Below are 21,702 nucleotides of genomic sequence, written 5' to 3' on the forward strand. Positions count from 1 at the left end.
TGTGAACCCACGGCTAGTTGTATCAATGAACCATTGAGGGCCACACAAGTACTAGCTTTCTAGATCCCGTTGAGAATTAAAATAGTTCAATGTGTTGAACGGCTTATAAAGGAGTTTATAAGCGTAAATAAAAATAGAAGTATGACTTCTATAAGGAGAATGTAACTTTTTATTTGAGGAAGTGATCCTAAATTAAAAGTTGGCCAAACGAGTAATATATTTGAAAATTGTGATTTTCATATACATTATTATGGACTATATTAAATTAATCTAGTGTTGAATTAATTAAACAGTAGTGGACCTAGTAGAGTCCAAATAATTAAATTAATTCAAGTGTTGGATTAATTAAATAACATTAGGCCTTGTAGAGCCCAATTAGAAATAATTATTAAACTAGTGGGCTTGAGTAAAATCAAGTAAAGTTTAAATGGTCTCAAAAGTGTTTGGTTCATTTAAATAAAAGTCCATGTGCCTTGTAATTGTTACAAGCCCAAGTAGAAGGCATGCAAGGGAGGTGAAGGGTTGGAGGCAACTTTTTCAATATCCAAGGCATGGCATGCAACTTTTTGCTTTTGCTTTTTGCCCAACCAAGAAAAATATTTTCTCCTTCTCTCCTACTACACTAGATGGCCGAAATTTACCTCTTTTCTCTCCAATTTTTGTTCTTCAATGGTTGAGGAAACAATACACTTCTCAAAGAAAAATGCTCTAATTTTTCTAGTGCAAAATTAGAGTGGTTCTAGCTAGTTGGTGGTGGGCTTAATATTTGAGCAAGTTGGGCTCAAAGGGAATCTTGAAGATTGTCTTGCCATTCAAGAGCTAAGGTGTTTACACCTTAGTTGGAGCCATCATCAATCTTTTAATATTGATCTTGTTGAAAAACATTTTTGAAAATTCCATTGCGCATTTGAACACATAAAATCGATCCCTTTCACTTATATCCGCCCGGGCGCGTCAAAGAAAACTTGAAATACAGAATCTGCGAAGACCATCCGCCCGGGCGGAAACTTATGTCCGTTCGGGCGCACCTGTATTTTTGGAAAAAAATTTGGACGATTCCTTTCCTTAGTTCTGGATGTGGGCAATATGGTGGGGATCCTGGGACGTCTTTTGGGACATTCAGACTTCATTGGAGAGCCGCCACAAGCTTTGGAGAGAATTTTGTGCTTGGATTGAAGATTTGAAGGTTTCCGGGCATCCCTCTTCGTTTTTTTCGTCGATTCTAGTATTTCTAATTTAGTTTTTATCATTTAAACTTAGTTTTGTCTATTTCCACTATGAATTCGAGTAGCTAACTTTACATTTTTGTTGGGATTTAAGGGGATCCTACCCCAAACTTTGATATAATTAATTTACATATCGATTCCTGATTTATTCTTGATTATACTATTGTTTTATCGTGTGGTTAGAGTGTAGCTAACTTTGACAACGTTTTTATATTGCGAGTGATTTCGAGAGAATAACTTGTGATGGGAACGAGTAGTATAATCCGTGGATCTACAATTTACATAGACATATAAAATTGGATATACGTCGATAGTCATAGTTCTAAGGGTCGAAAACTAAGGGATTTCATAAATCGACATGCAATTCACTCTTGATAAATAATTAAAGACATTTAATTACTTCATTGAGTAGAATTAGTTAGGCATAGTTCGAGAGAGTGTGTTCAATTAAATAGAAAATCCTGTCGGAAGAATATAATCATTATCGAACGAATTAATTAATTAACGAGGGGTAGGTGAACTGATATTCCCAACAAATTCACTTCTCATTGAATTTTTATTCAACCATTTTAGATATTAGATCTCATTAATCAATTCTTTAATATTTTTATTTGCACATTTATTTGATCATAGTAGTAATAAAACAACCAATCAATTTTCGTTGCTAAATATTTAATAACTTAAAATAATAATTGTTAAATACAGTCTTCAGTGGAACGATACTCGTACTCATGTATATTATACTATTACTTGGCATCGTGCACTTGCGTTTAATTTTTGAGCATATAAAACCAAATTTTTATTAAGGATTTCACAGTGCAAGTTTTGCTCGATCAAGTTTTTGGCGCCATTACTGGGGACTGTTAATTCACAATTTTATTATTACCTATCTTCTTTAGCATTGTTTTATTTTATTAAATTAACACTCCATATTCTGTTACAGATATCTCGTCCAGTGCATGCCAAAGTCACTTGACGTGGAGCTTGAGCAGTTCGACCCTGAAATTGAAAGAACTTTCCGCAGGAGAAGACAACAGTAGAGACTGAAAGAACTGATGGAGAGGCACGAGAACGATCGTGAGGAAGAACATCGTGAAGATAGACATGTTGAGATGCTGCGCTGCATACCAATGCTGGAGTATGCCCAACCCTCTTTGGATGGAGCACGCCCCAGCATTGTGAGGCCTATTGTGCGGGCAAACCACTTCGAAATCAAACCAGCTATAATTCAGATGATTCAAAACACAGTCTAATTTGGAGGATCTGCAGTAGATGACCCAAACACGCACATCGCAGATTTTCTCAAAATTTGCGATACTTTTAAACTTAATGGAGTTTTTAATGATGCTGTTAGATTGCATTTATTTCCTTTCTCCTTACGTGATAAAGCTAAAGCATGGTTGAATTGTTTGCCTGTAGGTTCGATCACCACATGGGAGGACATGGAGAAAGAGTTTCTCATTAAATACGTTCCTCAATCTAAGACCATGAAGCTGCGGGCACACAACACCACATTTGCTCAATTCGACCAGGATTCTTTATATGAAGCATGGGAACGCTTCAAAGATCTATTGCGAAGATGCCCTCATCACGAACTGCCACTTGGGTTAGTCGTTCAAACCTTTTATTATGGCTTGCTTACTCCTAATCGTACTATGATAGATGCTGCTGCATGTGGAAACTATTGAGGAAGACTGCTGAAGAGGGATATGAGCTGTTGGAGGAGATGGCTGCTAGAAGCTACCATCCTCAATCTGAAAGGAACAACCAGCGGAGAAGTGCAGGAGTCCACCAGGTAACTGACATTTCTGCTATTACTGCACAACTTGATGTTTTGAACAGGAAACTAGATGGCTTGAACATGGGTGGCACACCTATGCGTCTTCAGAGATATTTTGTGAAAAATGCGGAGGAGAAAATTATGTTAAGGACTGTCAAGATGGAAATCCCTTTTATATGCCAGAAGGGGCACCAGTGAATCAAGTGGGAGTCCAAAACTGTCCAAGGGAATGATCCGTACTCCAACACATATAATCTTGGATGGAGGCAACATCCCAACTTCTCTTGGGGTGGTCAAAACAGCCAGAATTGACCACAAGGAGGACAACCATATGGGAAACAACCGATGTACAGATCTGATCCTCCTAGAGAAGAGAAGTCCAATTTGGAGCAGAAGATGTCTAAGTTCCTCTCATCTACCAAAACTAGACTCCAAAATCAAGATGCTTCGATAAAGGGGCTAGAAAATCAGATTGGACAGTTAGCAAAGATGATAGAAAGTAGAGAGCCGGGCATTTTGCCAAGTATCACCGAGACCAATCCAAAAGAGCAAGTGAAGGCCATTGAGTTGAAGAGTGGAAAAATCTTAGAGTTGAGAGAAAAAGAAAAAAATCAAGTGTCGGAGGAACTGACTGAGACATCAAAAGGTAAGTCTTCTAACTCTACACCAGCACCCACTGCATAACCTAAAATTTTTATATCTCCCCCTTTTCCTACAACACTGAAAAAAGCAAAACTAGATGCACAATTCGGTAAGTTTCATGAGGTATTCAAAAAATTGCATATCAATATTCCTTTTGCCGATGCTTTGATGCAAATGCCTAGTTATGCTAAATTTTTGAAAAACGTATTAGCTAACAAGAGGAATTTGGAGGATCACATGACGGTGAACTTAACAGAAAATTGTTCTGCTTTGGTGCAAAACAAATTCTCACCGAAACTAAAAGATCCAGGGAGTTTTTCTATTCCTCGCATGATTGGTGATGTTGTTTTTCACAAGGCTTTATGTGATCTTGGTGCAAGTATTAATCTTATACCCTTATCTGTATTTAGGAAGCTCGGATTAGGAGAACCTAAACCAACAAGGATGTCCTTGCAACTAGCAGACAGATCTGTCAAATACCCGCGAGGGGTCATAGAGGACGTCTTGGTAAAGGTGGACAAATTCGTATTTCTTTTCAGATTTGTGGTACTTGATATAGAGGAGGATGTGGAGATGCCCTTGATTTTGGGGAGACCGTTCCTTGCGACTGGCAAGGCCCTGATTGATGTTCAAGAAAAGAAGTTGAGATTGAGAGTGGGCAAGGAAGAGATTACTTTTGATGTTTTTAATGCACTTAAGCACACACTGCATGCTGATAGTTGTTATAGAATTGATGCTTTTGATGCTCTTGTGTCTAACTATGTGCAGGATGCTCTTAGGGACTCGTTGGAAGCAACTCTCACTACTGAATTGAGAGAAGATGAATTGGATGCAGAGAAAGCCGAAATAGTGGCATACCTCAATGCCAACCAGCCATGGAAGAGGCCAATGAAGATGAGATTAGAGGACTTGGGGGATCGAAGAGACTTGATCCCACAGAAGTCAAGCCTGGAAGAGCCACCGACACTCGAGCTAAGACCATTGCCCCCACACCTAAAGTACGTATACCTAGGTGAGAATAACACTTTACCTGTCATTATTTCTGCTACTTTGACAGATGTGATGGAGGACAAACTGTTGGAAGTTTTGAAAGCACACAAGAGTGCTTTTGCGTGGAAGGTGGCAGATATCAAAGGAATCAATCCATCAGTCTGCATGCACAAGATCTTGATGGAGGATGAGTACTCACCTCTTGTGCAACCTCAGAGAAGATTAAATCCAAAGATGCAAGAGGTAGTAAAAGCAGAAACTATCATACTCCTTGATGCAAGTATTATCTATCCTGTATCTGATAGTGCATGGGTAAGTCCTGTTAAGTGTGTGCCGAAAAAAGGTGGGATTAATGTGATGACAAATGAAAAAAATGAATTGATACCCACTAAGACAGTTACGGGATGACGTGTGTGCATTGATGATAGGAAATTAAATGATGCTACCCGTAAAGATCACTTTCCACTGCCTTTCATTAATCAAATGTTAGAGAGGTTAACAGGTCATGAGTTTTACTATTTTCTAGATGGGTATTCGGTGTATAACCAAATCATGATTGCACCTGAGGACCAAGAGAAACCACTTTCACTTGTCCTTATGGCACTTTTGCTTTCAGACGGATGCCTTTTGGCTTGTGTGATGCCCCTGCCAATTTTCAACGATGCATGACCGCTATATTTCATGACATGATAGAAACTTTCCTTGAAATTTTTATGGATGACTTCTCGATTTTTGGCCATTTTTTTTATGATTGTTTGCAGAATTTGAAGGTGGTGTTGATGAGATGCGAGGAGATGAATTTGGTACTGAATTGGGAGAAGTTCCATTTTATGGTACAAGAAAGCATAGTATTGGGGCACAATATATCAGGTCATGGAATAGAGGTGGATAAGGCAAAGATTGAAGTTATCAAGAACTTACCACCTCCGGCATCCATAAAGGGAGTTAGAAGTTTTCTAGGCTACGTCGGTTTTTATCGGCGTTTTATCAAAGATTTTTCTAAAATTGCCAAACCTCTATCTTCCTTACTTATGAAAGATGTGCTCTTTCATTTTAATTCTCACTGTTTACAGGCATAAGAGGATTTGAAGGAGCGCTTTGTGACGGCTCCTGTTTTGGTGGCACCAGATTGAGATCTACCATTCGAGGTCATGTGCGATGCAAGTGATACTGCGGTGGGAGCTGTTCTTGGCCAGCGGCAAAACAAGGTATTTCACACAATTTACTACACAAGTAAGACCTTAGATGATGCTCAATTGAATTATGCGACAACTGAAAAGGAATTACTTGCAGTAGTATTTGCTCTTGACAAATTTCACTCATATCTTGTTTTGTCCAAAGTCATTGTTTACACCGACCACTCTGCACTTAAGTATTTACTTGCTAAGAAAGATGCAAAGCCACGCCTACTTCGATGGATTTTATTATTACAAGAATTTGATTTAGAAATAAAAGATAAGAAGGGTGTTGAGAATGTGGTGGCAGATTACTTGTCTAGACTGGAGCTTATTAGTAATGACTGTGTAGATCATGCTATTAATGATTGGTTTTTTGATGAGCAGCTATTTGAGGTGAGACACTGTCCTTGGTATGCAAATTTTGCTAATTTTCTTGTCACAGGCACACCGCCACCCAATATATCGTTTCCAACGTAAGAAATTCTTTTCTGACGTGAAACATTATTTTCGGGAGGAATCAATTTTGTTTAAGATCTGTGTGTTGCAGAGGAGGAATTTGGTCAAATACTTAACCATTGCCATGACCGTGAGGTAGGTGGCCATTTTGGACCAACCAAGACGGAAATCCAAGGTACTTGAATGTGGCTTTTATTGGCCAACCCTCTTTAAGGATGCTTGTTAGACATGAATTTTATTGTGGCGATGATTAACTAAAACCAGCAGACCAGAACAGTAGACTAACTTATCAGAAGCTACTGGTCTAATAAAACTAAACCAATAGAAAGGATAGTAATATAAAACCAGTAGAGGACGTTTCCTAACGTTGCTACCTTTATTGTTACTGTTAAAGAGTTCCTAGTACTAGTATTAATTGCAGCATTAAATACTATACGGATTCATTTAATGCACTTTACCCAATTAAGTATAAAACAAGACTGATTGTTTTATAGCTTTTCTGTAGTATCCCGATGCCTAATTTGAGTTAATTATTGGATTAATTATATTTCGGTGGGATCGGAAGGACCGAACAGAGTTCGGATCGTCCGAAGCGGGTTCGGATCGTCCGAAGAGGGTTCGAATCGTCCGAAGACAGGTGGCTGGACACGTGGAAGACATGCAGAGTTCGGATCGTCCGATCAGGGTTCGGATCGTCCGAAGACAGGTGTCTGGACACGTGGAAGACATGCAGAGTTCGGATCGTCCGATCAGGGTTCGGATCGTCCGAAGACAGGTGTCTGGACACGTGGAAGACATGCAGGGTTCGGATCGTCCGATAAGGGTTCGGAAGGTCCGAAGTGTACAGTGGATCGGATCGTCCGAAGTGGATCGGATCGTCCGATCGTTGTCTATAAATAGAGGCGCGAGGCTTCATTTGTTACTCGCCAATTCCGAGTGTTCCAGAGCGTTTTAGTCGTTTCTGATGGGTTTCTAGTCTTTTCCCGAGGTTTAGGCACTAGCGGGGAGCTACTGGTTTTGTAGCGGAGCTGTGCTCTAGTTGGGAGCTAGCGGCATCAGTGGGCTGACTACGGACGCAGACTTGATTCTAGGACTGATTGCTAGGATCTACTGGTTTGAGGTACGAAAGTACTATCCGAGATAGCAGGATTGAGTATGCTTTACTATGTGTTGCATGTTTATATGTTGCATTATTATCTGTCATATGATGCATGGTTTATTATGCGGCATTTGCATAATCATGTTGAGCCTGACTATTTTTGAGATAGCCTGTTGAGAGGGTGCTCAGCCCTCGTTTGTTGTGGATGGTTGGACCCCGTTGGCCGACGGTGGTCAGGTCACCGGTATATCCACAGGTTTATTTTGGTATGGGAGCCACCTCCTGGTGCGACGGCGCAGAGTGCTACATACCTTGACGTCATTTACCTGAGCAGTATTTCGATATACCCAGATCCTGGTATCCAGTACATTTTGCATACATGCATGTCATAGTCTTGTATACTCATGCTTTCGGTGCTGAGCGTTTTATGCTCACGTCCTCGGTTTATCTCTGTTTTGGACACCCTATTCGATGGGGCAGGTCTCAGGTTGGACGGTCCAGGAGGGAGTGGACAGGGAGCTGGCAGAGGTTGACCTGTAGTTGTTGGTATTTGTTCTTGGTATTTAGTTCGATCTGGTTGTTTAAGTATTTTGTGCTTACAGATTCGATTGGATTGTATTACTGTTTTTCCGCTGTTTACCTAATTCAGTTTAAATGTTAAATTTTGCATGCTTAAGTTCTGATTAGTAGGTGATTCTGGAACGGGTCACTACATTTATGGTATCAGAGCATGCATTAAGATTTTGGGATTTAGAACTGTTCTTTTGGGTTTAATCTCTGGTAACTTTTGTAGCTAAGAGATGTCTGGTTTTGACGACGATGCTAGTAGTCATGGCAGCGTTGGACGCTGGGGAGACCGCGACGATCGGGAGCGTCGTCGAGAGCATCGAGAACGTCGTCAACACCGTCGTGATGAGCCTCGGAGTTTTAGTATGCATCGGTTCTTGCAGATGGGGCCGAAACCTCTTTCAGGCGGTGAGACCCCGGATGTTGCGGAGAACTGGCTTGAGAGGATGGAGAGCTGCTTCAAGACTTTTCAGTGCTCGGCGGAGCAGCAGATTGATACCCTTGATTTCTTGCTGGAGGGTGGTGCGCGCAAGTGGTGGAGGTCTACCTCTGCACCGATAGTTCAGCGACAGGGTCGAGTTCTTTGGGCCGATTTCCGAGCCGCTTTCATGCTGCTTTACTTTCCGCCAGCTCTTCTGCAGACCAAGGCGATTGAGTTGATCAATCTGAAGCAGGGAAGTTTGTCTGTTGATGAGTATCAGCAGAAGTTCTTTGAGTTGCTTCCGTATGTTCCGCATGTCAGTGACAATGCTAGTGCCAAGTATAACCATTTTCTTCAGGGCCTCAATCAGGAGATTTATGATCGGGTTGTTGTCTGCGATGATCCGACATCGTATGAGGGCCTTGTGAATCGTTGTCGCCAGGCTGAGGGCAGTTTGCTGAGAGGTCGAGCCATGCAGTCTGCTCGTCCTACTAGTTCTTTGGGTCCCCGCACCCAAGCATTCAAGAAGGCTGGATCTACTTCTTCTTCCTCTGGATCTGGAGGAATTTACCATTTTGGGAAGAAGAAGGGCCCGTGTCAGCATTGCGGGAAGGATCATCCGACGGAGCGTTGTCGCAAGGTTGCGGGTGCTTGTTACAAGTGCGGTGAGATGGGCCACATGAAGAGAGATTGTCCACAGACGGGCGGAGGATCAGGATCTGGTTCTCAGGCTTCAGTTCATCAGAGGCCACAGCAGAGACAGTCTACTCAGGGTTCTAACCTCCGACCGCGTACTCAAGGGCAGGTCTTTGCTCTTAACCAGGATCAGGCGGCTGAGGAGAACGAGAGAGTTATCGCAGGTGTGTTTTTATTATGTGGATTACCTGCTTACGTTCTCATTGATACTGGTGCATCACATTCATTCATATCTGCGAGATTTGCTAAGCGTCATAAGTTACCTTTCACTTCTTTGGACGTTATGGTATCTGTTTCCACGCCGATGGGTCATTCGGTGCTAGCTAAACGTCTAGTTTTGGGTTGTCCTCTAGAGTTTGAGGGTAATGTTTTAACTGCTAATTTGATGATTCTTGTGATGGAGGATTTTGATTGCATTCTGGGAATAGATGTGCTGACTGTGTTTAGAGCTACTGTGGACTGTTATCAGAAGTTTGTGCAGTTTCGTCCAGTTGAGGGCGACAGTTGGTTTTTCTATGGAGAGGGAGCGCGACCCCCGATGCCTGTGGTTTCTGCTCTGAAAGCCTGTCGTGCTTTAGAGTCGGGCGGGGAAGGCTACCTTATCTATGCTATTGATTCGTCCGCAGATAGTGTCGGTATCAGTGACATTCCAGTGGTTTGCGATTTTCCGGATGTTTTTCCCGAGGAGATTCCTGGTTTTCCTCCCGTTCGGGAAGTGGATTTCGGCATTGATTTAGTGCCAGGCACGGCACCAATCTCTAGAGCTCCTTATCGTTTAGCTCCATCGGAGATGCAAGAATTGAAACAGCAGTTGCAGGATCTTCTTGACAAGGGGTATATTCGACCCAGTGTGTACCAGTGGGGAGCACCAGTTCTTTTTGTCAAAAAGAAGGATGGTTCTATGCGGCTCTGCATAGATTATCGGCAGTTGAATCGTGCGACGATAAAGAATAAGTATCCGTTGCCACGGATTGATGATTTATTTGATCAACTGCAAGGTACCTCTGTGTATTCCAAGATTGATTTAAGGTCTGGTTATCATCAGCTTCGGGTTCATCAGGGAGATATATCGAAGACTGCATTCAGGACCCGGTATGGGCATTATGAGTTTCTGGTTATGCCTTTTGGGGTGACGAATGCACCAGCAGTTTTTATGGATCTGATGAATCGGGTTTTTCGGGAATTCTTGGATAAGTTTGTTGTGGTGTTTATAGATGATATCTTAATCTATTCGCATGATCAGCAAGAACACGTACAACACTTCAGGATTATTTTACAGACACTTCGCGAGAATCAGCTTTATGCGAAGTTGAGTAAATGTGAGTTTTGGATTGACAGGGTTGTATTCCTTGGTCATGTCATTTCTAGCGAGGGAGTTTCAGTTGACCCAAGCAAGGTGGAAGCGGTATTGAACTGGTCGCGTCCGACGACAGTAGCCGAGATCCGCAGTTTTCTGGGATTGGCTGGGTATTATCGCCGTTTCATTGTCAACTTCTCTCAGATTGCTAAGCCACACACTCAGCTCACTCGGAAAGATGTTTCATTTGAGTGGACATCAGAGTGCGAAGAGAGTTTCTTGGAACTTCGCAGACGTTTGACATCTGCGTCTGTTTTGGCTTTACCGTCTGGATCTGGTGGTTTCAGTGTTTACACCGATGCCTCCTTGCAGGGACTAGGGTGTGTTCTGATGCAGAATGAGCATGTGATTGCTTATGCATCGAGACAGTTGAAGCCTCATGAGGAAAACTATCCTGTTCATGATCTGGAATTAGCAGCGATCGTTTTTGCTTTGAAAATCTGGCGCCATTATCTGTATGGTGAGCGATTTGAGATTTTCACCGATCATAAGAGTTTGAAGTATCTGTTCACTCAGGCTGAGTTGAACATGCGTCAGCGTCGTTGGATGGATCTACTCAAAGATTACGATTGTGAGATCAAGTATCATCCAGGATCTGCGAATCTCACGGCCGATGCTCTTAGTCGCAAGGTGAGGTTATCTGCTCTTCAGACTTGTGCTGTATCTGGGATTATTCAGGATTTCTGTTCAATGGGATTCAATTGTAAGCATCGGAAGGGAACAGAGAGTATCCGTATAGCTACTATTTTGTCCGAGCCAGTTTTGTATTCTCGGATTAGAGATGCTCAGATGTCGGATTCTAAGGTTCAGAAATTAGCTCGGTTGGCTGATAGAGATAATACTTCTGGATTCCACTATCAGTCCGAGGGTCTTTTGTGCTTATCTGGTCGTGTTGTTGTACCGGAAGATGACACTTTGAGGGAGGAGATTTTGTCCCAGGCTCATCGTAGCAAGTTGAGTGTTCATCCGGGGAGCAACAAGATGTATAAGGATTTGAGGACTCGATTTTGGTGGAAGGGTATGAAACGTAATGTTTATCAGTATGTCTCCAAGTGCCTAGTCTGTCAGCAGGTGAAGGCTGAGTATCGACGACCCGGAGGTTTGTTACAGAATCTTCCTATTCCGGAGTGGAAGTGGGAGCATATCACGATGGAATTCGTGACTCACTTGCCTATGTCTGTGGGGAATAGAGATGCTATCTGGGTGGTAGTGGATCGGCTTACTAAGTCTGCCCATTTTCTTCCGTATAACAGAGATTTCACTTTCGATCGGATGGCATGGTTGTACATTCAGGAGATTGTACGGTTTCATGGTGTGCCCGTGAGTATCGTTAGTGACAGAGATCCTCGATTTACATCTAGATTTTGGGGCAGCTTTCAGCAAGCTTTGGGCACTACCTTGAGTTTGAGTACTGCATATCACCCAGAGACTGACGGTCAGTCAGAGAGGACTATTCGTACTCTTGAGGATATGTTGAGATCTTGTGTGATGGATTTCGGGCCAGCTTGGCAGGATCATCTGCCGCTGATAGAGTTTGCATACAACAACAGTTTTCATAGGAGTATTGGTAAGTCTCCGTTTGAAGCATTGTATGGTCGACGTTGTCGTACTCCTCTGTTCTGGGAAGAAGTCGGAGAACGACAGTTCGAGGGTCCAGAATTGATTCAGCAGGCCATGGACAAAGTTCTTGTGATCAAACAGCGGATTAAGACTGCTCAGGATCGACAAGCGAGTTATGCGAACTCCAAGCGCAGACCTCTTCATTTTGATGCAGGCGAGAAAGTGTTTTTCAAGGTATCACCTTTTCGGAGAATTCTGAGATTTGGACTCAAGGGTAAGCTATCTCCGAGATTCATTGGTCCTTTTGAGATCTTAGAATGTGTGGGAGATTTGGCCTACAGATTAGCTTTGCCACCGTATCTGTCTAGTGTTCACAATGTGTTTCATGTGTCCTTGTTGAGACGATACGTAGCGGATGAGTCTCATGTTTTGCATCCGACAGAAGTTCAGCTGAATCCGGATTTGTCTTTTGTGGAAAGACCGGTTTCGATCTTAGACCGGAAGGATAAGGTACTGCGGAATAAGACTATTCCTCTTGTCTTAGTGCAGTGGCAGCGCCGAGGTACTGAAGAAGCTACTTGGGAACTAGAGAGTCGCATGCGGTCAGAGCATCCAGAGTTGTTCTAGTTGTAGTATTTTCAGTAATGATTGTAATTTCAGTTGTACTTTCAGTTGTAATTCATTCTTAAGTTGAATGTATTGTTGTTCAGAATTGTCATTCTTCAGGCTCGATTTCGCGGACGAAATCCTTTTTAGGGGGGGAGAATGTAGTATCCCGATGCCTAATTTGAGTTAATTATTGGATTAATTATATTTCGGTGGGATCGGAAGGACCGAACAGAGTTCGGATCGTCCGAAGCGGGTTCGGATCGTCCGAAGAGGGTTCGAATCGTCCGAAGACAGGTGGTTGGACACGTGGAAGACATGCAGAGTTCGGATCGTCCGATCAGGGTTCGGATCGTCCGAAGACAGGTGTCTGGACACGTGGAAGACATGCAGAGTTCGGATCGTCCGATCAGGGTTCGGATCGTCCGAAGACAGGTGTCTGGACACGTGGAAGACATGCAGGGTTCGGATCGTCCGATAAGGGTTCGGAAGGTCCGAAGTGTATAGTGGATCGGATCGTCCGAAGTGGATCGGATCGTCCGATCGTTGTCTATAAATAGAGGCACGAGGCTTCATTTGTTACTCGCCAATTCCGAGTGTTCCAGAGCGTTTTAGTCGTTTCTGATGGGTTTCTAGTCTTTTCCCGAGGTTTAGGCACTAGCGGGGAGCTACTGGTTTTGTAGCGGAGCTGTGCTCTAGTTGGGAGCTAGCGGCATCAGTGGGCTGACTACGGACGCAGACTTGATTCTAGGACTGATTGCTAGGATCTACTGGTTTGAGGTACGAAAGTACTATCCGAGATAGCAGGATTGAGTATGCTTTACTATGTGTTGCATGTTTATATGTTGCATTATTATCTGTCATATGATGCATGGTTTATTATGCGGCATTTGCATAATCATGTTGAGCCTGACTATTTTTGAGATAGCCTGTTGAGAGGGTGCTCAGCCCTCGTTTGTTGTGGATGGTTGGACCCCGTTGGCCGACGGTGGTCAGGTCACCGGTATATCCACAGGTTTATTTTGGTATGGGAGCCACCTCCTGGTGCGACGGCGCAGAGTGCTACATACCTTGACGTCATTTACCTGAGCAGTATTTCGATATACCCAGATCCTGGTATCCAGTACATTTTGCATACATGCATGTCATAGTCTTGTATACTCATGCTTTCGGTGCTGAGCGTTTTATGCTCACGTCCTCGGTTTATCTCTGTTTTGGACACCCTATTCGATGGGGCAGGTCTCAGGTTGGACGGTCCAGGAGGGAGTGGACAGGGAGCTGGCAGAGGTTGACCTGTAGTTGTTGGTATTTGTTCTTGGTATTTAGTTCGATCTGGTTGTTTAAGTATGTTGTGCTTACAGATTCGATTGGATTGTATTACTGTTTTTCCGCTGTTTACCTGATTCATTTTAAATGTTAAATTTTGCATGCTTAAGTTCTGATTAGTAGGTGATTCTGGAACGGGTCACTACATTTTCTGCAGGAACCTCTTTTGGTAATAAAGCTGATTGTATCAGCTATCTGAAGACATCCTCTGATTGTGAACGTTGAACTCAGTCGATTATATATACATGGATCAAATCCTTATACGACACGACTCTTCGCTTAACATTATTCTTCAAGGATCAAAGCTATTTTTCACTGATAAGAAAATCTCGATATTCCTTGAATACTTAGAGTTCAACACAAAGAAAAGTAGCACACGCTTCATAGCTTTTATCTGATCTTTTGGAGATCATCTTGTGCTACTGATTCTTACACTCTTCACAATCTTTACATCACTTATACTTTATCAAGAAGAGTTTGTAATCTGAAAAGAGTCTTTTCAGAACTTTGTGTTTCGCACTTTTGTGAGTTGAGTAACTAAGAGTTTCAGTAGGCTGAGGTGTAAGTCCTTCTGAAGTGGGTGTGTACAAGAGCTGTACTGTAATATCCAAAGTCTTTTAGTTATACCTTCTGGAAACAGGAGAAGGGGAGATGTAGAAGAGTTTATCTTCGAACTTCCATAAACAACTGCTGACTACTGTTTTATTGTCTTTCAACTACTTCATCAGATTGTCTCCGCACGTTTTATTGTAATCAGGTGAAAGTATACGCACAAGATAAACTACTATCCCTAACAGGATTTTAGTACCTCATCAAAATAGAAATAAAAACGAGTAGAGTTTATACACCCCCCCTCTGAACTCAACTTCGATCCTCAACAATTGGTATCAGAGCAGGTTATTCTTGTTCGTGAAAAACTACAACAAATGGCACACTTCAGCAAGATCCCAATGTTCTCTAAGGAAGATTTCGATGACTGGAAGATCAGAATGCAAGCTCATCTTGCAGCACAAGATGATGACATGTGGTATGTCATAACAGATGGTCCACTGAAAATATTAAAGCCTAATACAGCTGTTGCTGTTACTGAGGGTGCACCACAGATGGTTGAAAAATCAAGAAGTGAATGGACCAGTAAAGATAAGAAGAAGGCCAACCTTGATAATGTGGCGAAGGATATATTGTATAAAACTCTCGACAAGAACACTTTTAGCAAGATCAAAATGTGTTCTACTGCAAAGGATATTTGGGAGAAGCTCATCCAAATATGTGAAGGAAATGAGCAAACGAAAGAAAAAAACTGTCTGTAGCAATGCAGAAGTTCGAAAATCTAAAAATGAGAGCTAGTGAAACTCTAAACGAGTTTGATGAAAGATTCAGCAGCCTGGTAAATGAGCTAACAGCTTTGGGTAAAGAGTGTAACAATAGAGAAATAGCCCTCAAGGTGATGAGAGCCTTACCCAGAGAATGGGATGTTAAAACAATGGCTATGAGAGTATCCAAAGACTTGAATAAGTTGGAACTGCACGACTTATTTGCAGATCTGAAAGCCTACGAGTTTGAATTGGAAGTAAGGAGTGGAGAAGAGCCTTCAAACCTACCCACCAAGGCTCTTGCTGCTACTGCTACTGCTTTTACTGCTACTGCCACTACCTCTTCTACTGCTGCTGCAGTTGTACCTCAGGCATTACCTACTGTGATCATTGACAATACATTGGAGAAGACTGCTGAACAAATCAGTAGTGATGCTATGTCCTTATTTGTAAAGAAATTCTCTAGGTTCATGAAGAAGAACCATCGAACTTATCAGGTTCCCAATCGCAACTTCAAGAATGATTCACCATCTGGTGACATGTGATGCTTTAACTGTGGAAAGATAGGTCACTTCATTGCTGATTGCCCTAAACCAAAGAAGGATGACCAAAAGAGAAAAGATCACAAGAGAAATGACAAAAAGACCAGAAGAGATCGAAAAGCAATGATTGCCGAAGAAAGCAAATTCAAATGGGCGGACTCTAGTTCTGAGTCATCTGACTCAGAAAGTCATTCCAGTGATAGTGATGCAGAAGAAGTCAAATGTCTCATGGCAGACAATGACTCAACCTCGACATTTGAAGAGGTATTTGATTTTGACTCAAATGAATTTACACGAAATGATTTGATTGATGCACTACATGACATGGTAAAAGATTATTCCAGACTTTCTGAATCATTTGAAGAAGTTAAGATCGAAAATCAAAACTTAAAGAATCAGAACAGTAAGTTAACTTGCTTGCAAGTAGACAGCTGTAATGATTTACAAGTTAAGATGAGTAAATTAATAACTGAGAATGAAAGAGCCAAAGCAGATTACCAGAAGGTGCTTTCTGAAAACCAGAAGTTGTCGCTACTGGTAAATGCTTGGAACAAGTCTTCTGTTTCATTGGAAAAGATGCAATAATTACAAAAACAGTCAGGAGATAGGAGTGGTCTCGGTTTTTGTAATAATGAAGGCACTTCTGAAACTAATACTAAGCCAACACTGGATATGTGCAAAGGGAAATACATTCACTTTCTGAAATCCAGTGTGGTACAGGAACCAGAGGTACCTATTGCTTCAGTTGAAAGAAATGGAAATCAGATGAACAGAAGAATGCACTATGGTCTGGGTTACGTTATACCTAAGGAAAAAGTTGACCAGAGTTCTAGATTTTGAAAGAAATTGAAATCAGATGAACAGAAGAATGCACTATGGTCTGGGTTACGTTATACCTAAGGAAAAAGTTGACCAGAGTTCTAGATTCAGAAAAGAATTCAACTCTGGAAGACAACACCCTATGAAGGTTAAAAACCACCAGTACTACAACTCTAAACCTGTTCAGAAGAGATACAGACTGAAAAATAGAAACAGAAAGGAGGGACAACATTTTAATATGCATACTGTTAGAAATAACAGACCTTCTATTGCACACACATCTTTGGATACCTGAAGTACAGGGTCACCAAGAATTGTACAAATGTGGGTCCCCAAAAGACTGATAAGGCTTGGACCCAAATAGATTTGGGTACGAGATACTAAAATTTGTGTATGCAGGAACAGCAGAAGAAAGCAGAAGTCAGTAACTCTACATGGTATCTGGACAGTGGATGCTCCAGACACATGACTGGACAGAAAAACCTACTTTCCGAGATAGTGAGTTGTACTGGACCAAAGATAATTTTTGGAGACAACTCAAAAGGTATACATGGTAACATAACTATCAATGATGTGTTATTAGTTGACAATCTTTGTTACAATCTAATCAGCATTAGTCAACTATGTGATAATGGTTATTCTGTAGCTTTTTAGAAGCATTCATGTATAGTTAGAGATTCTGCTGAAACTACTGTGTTAACCGGAAAAAGAGAAGGCAATACTTACAGAGTCTCTTGGAACTCAAATCATGTCAATACTCCTACATGCTTAGTTGCTTCTCTTAGCAATAAACACTGGCTATGGCACAAGAAATTAAATCATCTAAATTTCAAGTCAATCAATTATCTCAAGAAGCAGAATATAGTTGATGGATTACCTGATATTAATTTTGTTAAAAATTATGTTTGTTCTGCTTGTCAGCTTGGGAAACAGATAAGATCCAGTTTCAAGAACAAAGATAGCAAATCAACTTCAAGATGTCTGGAACTACTGCATATGAATCTTTTTGGTCCAATCCCCATCATGAGCTTAGGGGGAATGAAATATACTCTTGTTGATATTGATGATTTTTCTAGATTCACTTGGGTAATATTTCTCGCAGGAAAAGATCAAACCAGTAGCCTCTTGATCAAGCTTCTGAAAAGAATTCAAAATGAAAAATCTACTGCCATCATTAAAATCAGAAGTGATCGGGGTACTGAGTTCACTAACAAGTATCTTGAGTTATATTTGAATGAACAGGGGATTCATCATGAATATTCAGCTGCCAGAACACCTCAAAAAAACGGAGTAGCTGAGAGGAGAAATAGAACTCTAAAAGAAGCAGCTAGAACAATGCTAGCAGATGCAGACATCTCTCAGCGCTTCTGGGCTGAAGCTATCAATACTGCTTGTTACACGCAAAACAGATCTATGGTCAACAAAAGGCACAATCAGACCCCTTATGAAATATGGAAAGGGAAGAAGCCTAACGTATCTTATTTTCATGTGTTTGGTTGCAAATGTTTTGTGCTAAATAATGGCAAAAATCATTTAACTGCATTTGACTCAAAATCAGATGCTGGACTATTTCTTGGTTACTTGGCTGTAAGTAAAGCCTTTAGAATCTTCAACAATAGAACTCTTAATGTCGAAGAATCGATTCATGTTGTCTTCGATGAAGACAGCAGTGCTCCTGAAATTTCTAACATATCTGATTTAAGTAACAGGCTAGACAGGATTCACTTGGAAATTGACAGTGAAGATGATGTAGAAGCAAACATCAAGGATCTTCAAAATCCAGAACCAGAAATTCCATTAGTGGAACCAGAAGTACAGACTTTGGATCTACCAATACCAGCAGAAGACACTCAGGAACCTACTACTGGTTCCGTCGAGAACAATCTCAACATATCAAATCAGGAAGATATCCTTTTAAATCCTTTTATCTGGAGAAAATCTCATCCTCCATCATTGGTTATTGGTAATCCAGCAGCACCTTTGAGAACCAGAAGGCAAATGCTTAATGAATACATGCATGCTGCTTTTATATCTCAGGATGAACCAAAGAAAATTGAAGAAGCTCTTCTGGATCCTAGTTGGATTGAAGCCATGCAAGAAGAGATGAATCAATTCAAACGAAATGAAGTTTGGTTTCTAGTACCTAGACCATCTCACCATGCTGTCATTGGAACTCGGTGGGTATTTAGAAACAAACTCAATGAAGAAGGCACAATGGTGAGAAATAAAGCAAGATTGGTTGCTCAAGGCTTCAGACAAGAAGAAGGAATAGACTTTGATGAGACCTACGCACCAGTAGCAAAGCTCGAAGCAATCAGAATATTCTTAGCATTTGCTGCTTTCAAAAATTTCAAAATATATCAAATGGATGTGAAAAGTGCTTTTCTGAATGGTCTTTTACAAGAAGAAGTCTACGTCGAACAACCTCCAGGTTTTATCGATCATTTCTCACCTCATCACATTTTTAAATTACACAAAGCATTATATGGTCTAAAACAGGACCTAGAGCATGGTATGACACTCTATCACAGTTTCTTATTGATCATGATTTTACCATTGGAGCAGTAGACAAAACCTTGTTTACATTAGTCAAGAATAAGCATATTCTTTTAGTACAGATCTATTGTAATGCCCGAGATTTTATTACTGTAATCAGAAATTAATCTGAAATGATTTATTGATTAATTGAGATAATTATAGACGGAACGAATCAGTTCGGGAGAGCCGGAAAAGGATTCACATTTTGTGTGAAGAGTAGGATTGACGCACATGCGCGACATGTATCGACGCACATGCGCGGAACATCCAGTAGCATCGGCGCACATGCGCGAGATAAGGCGCGCATCTGCGCGACCCGTCCAGAATGATCGGCGCATATGCGCGAGATAAGGCGCGCATCTGCGCGACCCGTCCAGAATGATCGGCGCATATGCGCGACATAAATGGCGCACATGCGCGGGGTTGGCAGAATGATTGGCACATATGCACGGAATAATTGGCGCATATGCGCGAGAAGACTAAGGCTAGTTTTTATAACTGGCGCATATGCGCGACGTTGTTCGCGCATATGCGCGAAACGTGCAGAACATGCACAACGTCACTTGCCATTGTATCATGCAATATGTGTATATATATATATATATACAACCGATTCCTTCCTTCAGAAATAAGGAAGAGAAAGGAAAAGAAAAAGGAAACCGAGGGAAGATTTGGAAATTGTGAACGATTCGTTCGTCTGATTTTGAATCCGTTTTCGGTATCGTGTTTCTAGCAACGACAACTAAAATTGGACGTAAGTTTTGTTACGTTTAGACAAGATTTGAATTTATGATATTGTCAGAACTGAATACGAATCAGATATGATGTTTCTGCTACAGTATACATTGTATAATTGAAGTCAGATTAAAGAACAGACTGTTTATGAAATTGTTATGAATTTCAGAGTAGATTTAATTGAGATTCGATATCAGATTTGTGTTATCGTTGAGATTATGAATTGTACTAGTATTGATTATGAATTCTGATATTATATGTGTGATGTTCAGATTGACGGGGTCATTCAGACTGTATTGTTATGCCGTCGAAACATCAGTTGATTTAGATTAATCAGATTCAGATATGATTCAGATTGTATTGTGATATCGATGACATGAATTGAATTGTATCTTGTTCAGATATTGATCAGATTATGTACTGAGTTAAGTATTGATCAGAACAGATTGTGTATTGAGTTATTTACGGATACGTTGTATTCGATATTGTCATTTCAGATTTGATATGGACAGAATTGAATACAGATCATCGTCTTCGTCAGACCCGGACGACAAAGGTATAATTCATGTGATATTTGGGAAGATATAACTCAAATCAGATCTTATTTGAGTTTCCCAACTAAATCACATACTAGACCTATTGTTTATCTTATGATATGATTATGATTTGTTTATAGAATTGTATTCGAATCTTTTGAGATAATTATGCATTGTTTACAGATGGTTAGGCATTGCATTTGAGATAGGAAAGTTTGACAGAAACAGTCAGACTTCTTGACATTCGGTGTATCGTTACATAGGAGCAGACATTGTCCTATTGTAGATTATTCGATACAGCTATGACCGAAGTCTAGGAATAAGACGTACAGTCACCCCTAGTGGGAGGGTAGGTGACAGCCATTGACGTCTTATTCACACCGGGATCCCTAGAGTTATAGTTGAGTCGAGTCTAGACATGATTTGACTAGAACTGCATGTGTTTATGGATGTGGTTTCATAGACTATGGAACCCATTGTTATTGCTTTCAGTCATGATAGCATGTTTTATGATTTGATTTGAATTGCATGTTTATCAGATTTGAGTTGCATGCTTATTTTGATTTCATTTCATAGATTATGAAATCTATTGTTTTAATTTTATTCATGATAGCATGTTTCATAATTTAGACTGTTTATATACATGCTTACCATGAGTTATACTGGGATTTATTCTCACCGGAGTTATCCGGCTGTTGTCTTGTTTTGTATGTGTGCATGACAACAGGTGGGACATGATCGGGGTCAGAAGATGATGAGAGAAGACGAGTTAGCGTGGTAATTCCGGACTTACAGTAGATTTGGTTCATTACATGAACTTAGTAACCGAACCTTAGACTTAGATTGTACAGTATTGTACTTTTATACTGAAATGTATTTTATACTGAGATGTATATTATTTAGATTCCATTACCTTCCGCATTTACATTTTAAAAGAAAATTTTTAGACCCTATTTATCAGAACTGATAATTAAATCCCAACAATGATTAAGAAGAAGATCAGCGTCCGGGTCCCCACATCTATGTTGATGTTATCATTTTTGGGTCAACTAACCCCAAATTATGTGCAAAGTTTGGAAAATTGATGCAGGATAAATTCGAAATGAATATGATGGGAGAATTAACATTCTTCTTAGGATTACAGATTAAGAAACTAGAGACTGGAATCTTTATAAATCAAGCCAAGTACACCAAGGAGCTTCTGAAAAAGTTTGGAATGGAAGCATGCCCTGCTGCTTCTACTCCAATGAGCTCATCTATTAAACTTGACAAAGATGAATGTGGTATTCCAGTAGAAGTAACTCAGTATCGCGGT

The 21,702-nt window shown here is 40.9% G+C and overlaps 1 non-coding gene across 1 annotated transcript; it reads right to left on the reverse strand.

Moving 5' to 3' along the window:
• Positions 1-2,717: 2,717 nt before the first annotated feature.
• On the reverse strand, positions 2,718-2,823 carry LOC140831269 (small nucleolar RNA R71). The gene has a single exon (XR_012117842.1). It is a non-coding gene; the product is annotated as a small nucleolar RNA R71 (small nucleolar RNA).
• Between the last annotated feature and the right edge of the window lie 18,879 nt (positions 2,824-21,702).

The sequence above is a fragment of the Primulina eburnea genome, chromosome 4, assembly GCF_022965805.1.
Source record: "Primulina eburnea isolate SZY01 chromosome 4, ASM2296580v1, whole genome shotgun sequence".
Lineage (NCBI taxonomy): Eukaryota > Viridiplantae > Streptophyta > Magnoliopsida > Lamiales > Gesneriaceae > Primulina > Primulina eburnea.